Raw genomic sequence first — 11877 nt, 5'->3', positions numbered from 1 at the left:
GCGGCCATTGATTCTATTCAGAATCCCACGTACAAAAATATTGGCTTCAGTTTCTTGTGATTTTTTTCTGACGAATTTCTCCGCATGTGCAATTAATGGTATTTTTGTGATTGTGGGATGCTGCTATTGATTGACACGAAATGGTAATGTCTCAGTCAGGAATCATGGGATTCAGCAGATTCAGGTGATGCATTCTTGACGTGGCAAATCTATCATTTTATTTGTCCTGATCGCTATATATGAATGCTAAACGTACATGGATTTAATTCATACTAGTTTGTATATCATATTGATAAATATAAACTTTTTAAAAATTCCATAAATAAATATTGTTAAAAATATTTTTTGTGTTATAATAGAAAATAAAAGGAAAAAATTCTTTACTACAAGAATGTTATCATATGTGAATTTGATATTGTGAGGTAAACACTTTCACACCTTTTTTTTTCCATTATATTAAATCTTTTTTATTCATACTGAATATTTACATCAAACCATTATGGTTAAGTGAAATATTAAAATAAGAATATATATGAATAAGATGATCATAATGATAATCATATTTATGAAGATATTCCTGATGTATTTATTGATTTTAAAGTATTATATATAGAAATTCCCTAATGGTTAAAATGTAAATTCAAAGTCCTAAAAACAAGAAAGTACAATGGATTCATATGGGATACCTACAAAGATTTTGTTTTTTTTTTGGTTAGATACAAGGATTCTTGTTAACGAAGGATGACAAAAATCTCCAATTTAAGGAAATATTATATACACTTAGAACCCTAAGATCAAAGAAGGACTGCGGATCCATATCAAATACTTCTAGGATTAAATCACAAATTTTTTTTAAGCAAAGAAAATCACAACGTTGTGTCTGAAGTAAATAGATTTTTTTCTTTTAAGAAAGATGTAAGGAATTATAGTTATGTTACACAATTTAATTAAGGAAATAATTCATATAAGTTAAATTTTAATGAGTTTTAAAGTTCTAACTTTTAGAAATTATTAAATAGTTTAAATAAGGAAAGATTTAACAAGAAATTATTTAGTTGGTTTCAAAGTTTAAAATATTAAAAAAATAATTTAATTATAATTTGACCCAGTATGAATTTTATTTTTAAAGGGCAAAAGTAAATGACTTCATGCTTTTAATATAACATATAGATTATCTTGTTTCAATAAGTACAAATTTTATTAAAATTTCATAATTATTTTATAAAATGTATGTTAGTTATTAATGATAATGCACACGCACTAACTATTCCAAAAATGTCTATTTAAGTCCGTCGATGCATGTTTTCTAATATAAGTGTTAGAAATATTTTTGACTAATTATGAGCGTCAAGAAAATAAAATCAACACAAAAAAATATTACAATAATCGTAGTATTTGATTTCAAATAATATGAGTGTACAATCTCTATGAATACTCTGATTCTTCTTTTCAATAGTAAATAAATTTAAGAGCCTTCGAGCTTGATCTTGAATATGTAGTTGCTGCCACGAACGATGATGTTGAATTCAACTAGCATGAACTTTGATTTGAATTCGTACTCCTTGAATCTTGATTTGTTCTTCGTTCTTGAGCTTGATTTCTTGAACTTGAACTTGATTGCTTGAAGCTTGAAATTTGCGGCGTTTGATCCACGAGCTCTCTCTTGCTTCTTGTTATAACTTCTGGTGTCTTTTCTGGGTTATGAAGACCCATATTTATAGTTGTGAAAGGGAGGAGTTATGAGAAGAACAAACTCTTTCTGACCAATCAAGTTGAAGTGTAATAATATGCCGCATTTGATTGGCCAGAACATGTCACTTGCACATGTGGCGCGATTTCATTGGCCCTTTAATTTGACATGGCATGCCTTGTCATTTTGACACATGGCACGATCCTATTGACTCTTTTGTTTGACTTGGTATGCTTTGTCATTTTGACACATGACATGTTCCTATTGGCTCTTTTGTTTGACTTGGCGTGCCACATCATTTGACACGTGGCACCAAACTTGGCCTCTAGGAAGATGTCATCTTGGGCTTAATAAAGTGGGCTCATCATTTTAGCCCAATTAAATGGGCTAGCCCAATGGAGTTAGACTTATTTATTTAATCTATATATATTTGACTTATATAATTGATCCAATTATATTATCCCATAATATTTATTTGGACCAAAATATATTTAATTTAAAATATAGTTCAAATTATTTTATGAATTTAATTTTCATAAAATTTATATGCTTACAAATGCCCTGTACTTTAAAACTTGTTAAAGTGTTAACTCATTATATTTCAAAAACAAGGCTTGAAGTACATACCTTATTTTTGGTTTGTTATGTGTGCTTGTGAAATTATTGAAAAGATGCATTAGATTAAAAGCTAATATGACTTCAAGGATACTTAAGTCTCCTATGCTCCGTCTTTTTTGTTAGGATCGGGAACCCGGGTAGTACGGAATTTAGTCAAACAACGGTATAATGACAATAACAAAGACAATAGAAGGTTGATAACAACGACAATTAAAATAGATAAAGAAGATATAAATACGTCCACAAGCGGAGAGGAGCAATTTACTATAACAATAAGAGTACAAAAGAGAGTACAAAATTAGAGTAAATACTCTAATTAATCCCAAATACCCTAAGGGAATAACCTCACAAGATCACTCCAAAGAAAGGGTTCACACAAGTGCTTCCCAACATTAACTCTCATACAAAACACTCTTAATAAAGGAAGAAAGGAAAAAACAAGAATTGAAGACAAGTCTTGTTGGTGTGTCTACAAATGAGGAGAAACTCCTCTATTTATAGCAAGAAATCCTTAGCCTAATAATGGATATTATGTCATGGCAAATGTCATGATCCACAAATTTGTTATAATGGATATTATGTCATGGCAAATGTCATGAACCACAAATTTGTTATAATGGATATTATGTCATGGCAAATGTCATGAAAATTTGGCCATATTACAAATCTCCACCTTGGCCTAATTTTGGCTGATATAGTAAATTTGCTCCACCTTCTCCGCAAAAGCCCCAATGAGCATATGTCAAAATTTAATGCCATCAAAATCAGACAAGTTGTCTGGTACCGAAACTGTAGTAGGGCCTATAACAGTGGAGCCCAATAAAGTATACAACGAACCAGATCTGTATGCTTTCATGATCACAAGAGCATCTTGAAATTTTTTTAAAACTCCACCTTCACTAGTGAATTTGCACCTAAGCGATTCTAAAGTGCCCAAAGATATGAGATTTTTCTTCAACTCAGGAACATATCTAACATCGGTGAGAGTTCTCACCACATCATCGTGCATTCTGACCGGAATTGTACCTTTGTCAATAACGTTACAAGTAACATTGTTACCTAGTTGGACAACTCCACCTGCAACTGAATCATATGTAGAAAATAAGTCCCTGCTAGGACACATATGATATGAACAACCGGAATCTAAAATCCACTCATTATCTAATCTGAAACTCGTTTCAGTTGCTAAAAATATAGTTTCCTCAATCTCATCAGTTGCTACACTAGCTTCGGCGGTGTCAGTATTTTTGTGCTCATTTTTTCTTTCTTTGTGATTTTCTTTATTTTTCAGTTTATAGCATTCAGAGATATTGTGACCTTTCTTATGACAATAGCGACACTCAAAATTATTGTATCTGGAATTGGAGTCGGATTTGCCCCTAACAAATAAGCCAACTTCCGCTTGAGTTCCACTAGCTTCCCTAGTAATATCACTATCTATCTGTTCTTTTGATTTTAAGATAGATTTAATATCCTTATAAGAGATATTATCTTTTGCATAAAACATAGTATCTCTTATATGCTTAAAAGATGGGGGTAGAGAACAAAGCAGTAACACAGCTTGATCCTCATCTTTAATTTCAGTATCTATATTACTCAAATCCATAAGAATGGAATCAAAGGTGTCAAGAAGAGAGAGAATAGATGTACCTTCACTCATACGAATTGTATAAAACTTCTGCTTCAGGTAAAGTCTATTTTTCACTGTCCTCTTCATATATAAGGTTTTTAATTTTTCCCACATGCCTTTAGCTGTGGTTTCTACAGAAACTTCACGTAAAACCTCATTTGAGAGATTTAAAATAATACATGCTTTTGCCTTTTTGTCTATGATGGCAAACTCCTCATCCGTTATTTTATCCGGCTTCTTCTCCTTTCCTTGCAACGCCAAGTCTAAGCCATCCTGAATTAGGATAGCTTCCATCTTTAATTGTCACATTTCGAAATTTGCTTTTCGGTCAAATTTCTCAACATAGGTCTTTGTTAGAGTCATTTTGGCTATTGAAACTAACCCGGTTAGATCCGACTCTGATACCAATTTGTTAGGATCGGAAACTCGGGTAGTGTAGAATTTAGCCAAACAACGGTATAATGACAATAACAAAGATAATGAAAGTTGATAACAACGACAATTAAAGTAGATAAAGAAGACATAAATTTAACGTGGTTCGGTCAAAGTGACCTACGTCCACAAGCGGAGAGGAGCAATTTACTATAACAATAAGAGTACAAAAGAGAGTACAAAATTAGAGTAAATACTCTAATTAATCCCAAATACCCTAAGGGAATAACCTCACAAGATCACTCCAAAAAAAGGGTTCACACAAGTGCTTCCCAACACTAACTCTCATACAAAACACTCTTAATAAAGGAAGAAAGGAAGAAACAAGAATTGAAGACAAGTCTTGTTGGTGTGTCTACAAATGAAGAGAAACTCCTCTATTTATAGCAAGAAATCCTTAGCTTAATAATGGATATTATGTCATGACAAATGTCATGATCCACAAATTTGTTATAATGGATATTATGTCATGGAAAATGTCATGAACCACAAATTTGTTATAATAAATATTATGTCATGGCAAATGTCATGAAAATTTGACCATATTACAGACAAGAATAACGTTTTCTCCACGTAGTTCATTTCAGGTAAGCCAATTGGAATACTTTCCTTGCTTTCTTCCTTTTCTTTTGTTTAATTTTAACTTATTTTATGCAAAAAAACTATTTTTTTCTTACCAGTCAACCCATGATCCAATTCACCCCAACACATTAATGAAATACTACGTAGGATAACCTTGCAGTTACGTGGAGTTAAGATGGAAGGGTATAGTTACTCAAATGATCGTAACAGGACAGAACAAAAGTTATCCATTATTTTCTAATAGTAGAGCTCGGTTAACCTTCTACCATGCGTGCATGACTCATACTTTGGTCCCTTCAGTCTTATTCCAATTAGAATAAATTGTCGCCGCCTCAATAGTCAGAGTCCTTCTAGGCGAATGATTCTTACAATATGAATCCTTTTTGGAGTTTAATTACGGCCATCGCACATCGCTATTAGTCCTTCAATTAGCGATCTTTGGAGCTCTGTAAATAGGGACATGCCTTCCCTTGGCATCTGTCGCAGCTCACAATCCTGTCCAAGTGAATCATTGACAGGTACGGTTTTTTTCTTTCTGCATTTTTTTTTTGTCTTCTTTTTTAGGATCAAGCAAGAAGGATATGTTCTTGTTTAACGAGATGATCGATGCATAAAGAAGACAATCTTAGGATTTAAAGGAATGAGTACTCATCTACGCCCGAGTATCGGAGAGATTACTCTCAAGGTGATCCGAATATCAGAGAAATTACTCTCAAAGTGATCCGAATATCGGAGAGATTACTCTCAAGGTGGCCCAAATATCGGAGAGATAACTCTCAAGGTGGCCCAAATATCGGAGAGATAACTCTAAAGGTGGATCAAATATCGGAGAGATTACTCTCAAGGTGGTCCGAATATCAGAGAGATTACTCTAAAGGTGGCCCGAATATCAGAGAGATTACTCTCAGGGTGTGAAGGGATAAATACTCATCCCTGTCCGAATGTCAGAGGGATTACTTAGGGCGCAAAGGTTCATACGGCATATTGAAGTACAAGTCCATGACAACAAATAGATGGACAAATCATCAACATCATATGGGAGGACAAATCCATAGCAGCATATAGAATGACAAATCCATAAAGAGGCCAACTTAAAGTGCAAAGGGATTTAAACTTCCACCTTAAGATTGTAAAATTATAGTTCCTTTTAAGGACAAACCCACGAAGAGGCCAACTTAAGCTGCAAAGAGACTTAAATGTCCACCTTAAGATTGGAAAGTTATATGATTCAGGCAGATTCAGCAGATTCAGGCGATGCATTCCTGACGTGGCAAATCTTAGGGACATGCCTTCCCTTGGCATCTGTCGCAGCTCACAATCCTGTCCAAGTAAATCATTGACAGGTATGGTTTTTTTCTTTCTGCATTTTTTTTGTCTTCTTTTTTAGGGTCAAGCAAGAAGGATATGTTCTTGTTTAACGAGATGATCGATGCATGAAGAAGACAATCTTAGGATTTAAAGGAATGAGTACTCATCTCCGCCCGAGTATCGGAGAGATTACTCTCAAGGTGACCCGAATATCAGAGAGATTACTCTCAAAGTGATCCGAATATCGAAGAGATTACTCTCAAGGTGGCCCGAATATCGGAGAGATTACTCTAAAGGTGGATCAAATATCGGAGAGATTACTCTCAAGGTGGCCCGAATATTGGAGAGATTACTCTCAAGGTGGTCCGAATATCGGAGAGATTACTCTCAAGGTGGCCCGAATATCAGAGAGATTACTCTCAGGGTGTGAAGGGATGAATACTCACCCTGTCCGAATGTCAGAGGGATTACTTAGGGCGTAAAGGTTCATACGGCATATTGAAGTACAAGTCCATGACAACAAATAGATGGACAAATCATCAACATCATATGGGAGGACAAATCCATAGCAGCATATAGAATGACAAATCCATAAAGAGGCCAACTTAAAGTGCAAAGGGATTTAAACTTCCACCTTAAGATTGTAAAATTATAGTTCCTTTTAAGGACAAACCCACGAAGAGGCCAACTTAAGGTGCAAAGGAACTTAAATGTCCACCTTAAGATTGGAAAGTTATAGTTCTTTTTAAGGACAACCCACGAAAAATCCAACTTAAGTTGCAACGGGACTTAAATGTCCACCTTAAGATTAAAAAATTAGAAAGCTTCAACTCGAAGACTTGGTGGACTTGACGACATCGACTTAAATGCTTAGTGAATTTTGAAGATTTGGCGGACTTTGCAGATTTCAACTTGAAGACCGACAAAATTGAAGATTCGGCTGACTTTGACAGTTCAACCTGAAGAGTAGTGGACTTTTAAACTTCAACTTGAAAAATTAGAAGACTTGAAGACTTCAACTTGAAGACTTGGAGGGCTTAAATAGTTCAACTTGAAGACAGGCGAATTTGAGAACTTCAACTTGAAGACTTGGAGGGCTTAATATTCCAACTGGAAGAGAGGCGAATTTAAAGACCGGAAGACTTAAAGATTTGGCGAACATGAGGACATAGTGAATCCCTGGATTTCAATGTAAATACTTAGTAGTCTCCTAAAAGACTATAATCATTCCATTGAATATACCAATTTATCATAGAGGCTTGCCCCCTTTAAATCAAATGAGATTCAAAGTTCAATAGAAGAATAGTATCTCAGCTCGATTTTCAAGTGTTCAATCATACTTCACTTGAATAACGATTGGGGTACTATGAATCTTTTGAACTTATGCGACTGAACTTAGAATTAAACTCTAAGCTGCCTACGTACCTCGGTGAAGACGATCAAGTCATACCGTAGTTCAAAATGGCTGATTTATTTTTGACCTAACTTTTGCCTATGCCGCCTCTTTTGAGGTTTTCAACCTAGCGAACTTTTTTTTAGGGCCGTACACAGCTTATACTCTTGCGGGCCAGGAGTATAGGAATATGCAGTTTAGGCTCGTGCATCAAGGAGCGTTGCAACTTCAAGGATAATACTTCTTCAAAAACTTGCCATTGATAGGGCCGATTCTCATGCCATCTGCATCAACCAGCTTGTAAGCCCTACTTAAATAAGCTTCTTACACGACACATGGCCCATCCCATTTTGAAGTGAACTTCCCTACAAGCTTATGGGAAGTAATAATGGATCTTCGTATGGCAAGGACTTGATCTCCTACTTGAAAGTATCTTGGGCAGACTCTTTTATTGAAGGCGCGAGACAATCAAGCTTGATACCATTCAAGACTCTGTTGAGCTTCCAACCTCTTTTCATCAAGAGCCTCCAACTCTGCTAATCGAAGTCGAGCAATCTCTTAATCAGTGATCCCCTCTTGAATAGCTAATCGTAAGGAATATATTTGACGCTCGAGTGGCAAAATGACTTCTACTCCATAAACGAGTGAATAAGGGGTCGCTTATGTTGGCGTGCGGTGAGTTGTCCTATATGTCCACAGAGCTTCTTCCATACGGTCATGCCAATCTCGTTTGGATTTGCAGACGACTTTCTTTAACAAGTTGCATAGAGTCTTGTTGAATATCTCAGCTAGACCATTGGCATTGTACATAGAAGAGTTACGTTGCTTGAAGCCAAAGAGTTCACAGATCTTGTTCATCAATCTATTGTCAAATGGTTTGCCATTATCCATTATTATGTAACGAGGAATGCCAAAGCGATAGATTATGTTTACTCATATGAAACTTACAACATTTTCCTTATTTACTTCCTTAAGAGCAACAACTTCGGCCCATTTTGAGAAGTAGTCAGTTGCAGCCAAGATGAATAAGTGCCCACCAGAGGATTTTGGCAGTGGTCCAACAACATCCAGTCCCCAAGCGTCAAATGACCATGATGCAACAATCGGATGTAGCACTTCAGGAGGCTGATGAATAAAATTTGCATGGAACTGGGAAGCCTTGCATCTTCGAGCGTAGTCCAAGCAATATTTTACCATCGTTGGCCAATAATATCCCATCCTTTTTATATGGAAGTGGAGCTTTGGTCTAGACTGGTGTGACCCACATACCCTAGAATGTTCTTCTTGCAAAGCTTGGAGTGCTTCATATTCCCCTAAGCATCGCAAGAGTACTCCCTCAAATGATCTTCTGTATAGAGTATCTTTGTAGTAAGGAAGGCACACGACGGCGGATTTCAGTCATTCTCGGATTTTCTGGAAGTATCCTGTAGCTCAAGTAATCAATAATAGGTTGTCGCCATTCTTCCTTCTCAGGTTCAGACATAACAACAAGATGCTCGAGTTCATTTTCTTCATTTTCACCCTCATTTGGCGGCGGACTGACATCCCTATTTAGCCACTTTTCATATTTATCTTTTTTTTTGTTTTTTTTTTACTCTTTACTCCTTTTTCCACTGTTTAAAAATTGCTTTCTTCAACTTAAATATCAATGAAGGAAAGCAACAGTTGGCTGCATTGGTTAACGTCCAAGAGCAATGCAACAATTGCCATAGTTAATGAAATTAATGCCGATATTAAATGTAGAAATAAAGAGCTTCCTGAATAACGGTTAAAACTTACTATTTATCTAATTTTTTTAATTTTTTTTTTAATAAACTCCCTCCCAAATTAGGAGGATCTATAGTGTTTCCACACTTTCCCTTTAACGTGACTCGAACCCAGGACCAAACGGCCGTGGGTGGAGGTGCTTTACCAACTTAGCAACCCTCACTTGTCACTATTTATCTCATTAAATAGTCCAAAACTGACCTGATCATCAAATCAAATCGAAGGAGAAATTGAGGAATCCTTGAGGAAGACAGGAAGTCGTGAGGGAGGATGTCACGACCCAAAATCCGACATGTCGTGATGGCGCTATCATGGTATTAGGCAAGCCGACGTCTCACACATACCAACATTTTTAAATCCCAAACATACAGAAATAAGTTTAAATAAGTAAGAAATTTCGTAAAAACTGAATATAAATATCGTAACTCAGTACAAAATTCTCCCAAAGTATCTAGGTGTCACGGAGTACATGAACATCTACATAATAACACAGTATAACCAATGGAACACTGTCTAGGAAAGTAGAACAATATAAACAAGACTAAATGATAAAGGAGGAGAGTGAAGGTTTGCGTACGCAAGGACAACTACCTCAATGATCTCCGAACTAAGGAAACGCCAGGGATCAGCAACCACCGTGCCCGAAAACACATGGATCTGCACATGAAGTGCAGGGTATAACATTAGTACAACCAACTCAATAAGTAACAACTCTAACCTGTGGTATGAAAGTAGTGACTAGCTCAAACAATACAGTAAAGATACAAAGTTTAACAATACAAAAAAGTAGGCATGCTTCTAGGTTCAACAGTTAAGTTTAGCATAGTTAAAATATGCCAAGTGTGACTGATAAGAAGAGTATGACGTCTCTATAGCTACATGCCAATGTGAATATCATATATGATGCAACACAGTGAAATCCCAAGTAACCACACTCTCAGAGAACTCAATCTGTCCGTCTCAATTCTCGCTCCTTACGCTCAATCAATCAAGCACTGTACGATACCTGTTGCGGCGCGCAACCCGATCCACATATAGCCCTAAGGCCTGTTGCGGCGCGCAACCCGATCCTCTCTCTCACACACACAAATATATATATATATATATATATATATATATATAGCCATAAGGCTTGTTGCGGCATGTAACCCGATCCACATATATATAGATATCTCTCACAGCACGACACTCAGGCCCCAACTCAGTCACCAAACTCTCCAGTCTCTAGGGTTTACAACACTCATGCTAAGCAAGCCTAATCAATGATACAAGATGTGACAATATACGATAACAGAGATTGAGATATGACACGTAATGATGAATTTGACTGAGTACACAACTGCAATTAAACAGATAACTCAACAGCAAAAAACGACCACTGTGGGTCCTAGTAGCACCATCATAAAGCCTACACATGATTTTCTAGAATGAATCACAACTCAAGTGCTCTAACACATAGAGTACAACAAAAATGTTCTAATAAAATAGCTACGCAGTTCCAGGGAATTGACTAAATAACAATTTATAGAGTGTACGCCCACACGCCAGTCACATAGCATGCGTGACACCTTAACACCAATCACATAGCATGTAATTCAGGGTTTTATACCCTCAGAACCAAGCTTAGAAGTGTTAGTTATCTCAAACGGTGCGTAGCTCTACTCCAACAAGCCCTTGCCTCGCGAATCGGCCTCCGAATGCCTCGAATCTCAAGAATCCATTCGAAATTCCTCTCAAAAATTGCCTAAGCCCGAGCTTTAAATGTCCAAAATGATGAAAATCACGGAACCCTTGTATTTTAAACACAGCCCAGTGCTTTCACACCTGGGGGACATATATCTGCACCTGCGGAATCACTTTTGCGATAGGAGTTCCACTTCTGCGGAAGTCACTTAAGTCCACAGGGTCCGCACCTGCGCTCCAAGTTCTGCACCTGCGAAAGCGCTTCTGCGACCCCGATCCGCTTTTGCGAAGACAACCTACTCTCCACTTCTCCGCATCTGCGGAGCCTTGCTCACACCTGCGGGCTCGAAGATGCGGAAGACCCCTCACACCTGTGTCACTCCCCATGCCAGCCCAGTTCCGCACTTGTGCAACATTAGCCGCACCTACGACATCGCACCTGCGGCTAATACCCTCGCAGGTGCGATCACACCAAAAGTCTCCGAGCTTCAGCAATGCTCTAAGTCCTATTTTTCATCCGTTAACCACCCGGAATCCACCCGAGGCCCCAAGGACCTCAACCAAATATACCAACAAGTCCTAAAATACGATACAAATTTAGTCAAGCCTTCAAATCACATCAAACAATGCTAAAACCTCGAATCGCGCATTGATTCAAGCCTAATGAACTTTTGAACTTCTAACTTCCACATTCTATGTCGAAACTTATAAAATCATGTTCGATTGACCTCAAATTTTGCACACAAGTCACACATGAAACCACAGACCTACTCC

Source organism: Nicotiana tabacum, chromosome 17 (genome assembly GCF_000715075.1).
Source record: "Nicotiana tabacum cultivar K326 chromosome 17, ASM71507v2, whole genome shotgun sequence".
Taxonomy (NCBI): domain Eukaryota; kingdom Viridiplantae; phylum Streptophyta; class Magnoliopsida; order Solanales; family Solanaceae; genus Nicotiana; species Nicotiana tabacum.
This window is presented reverse-complemented; position numbering follows the sequence as displayed.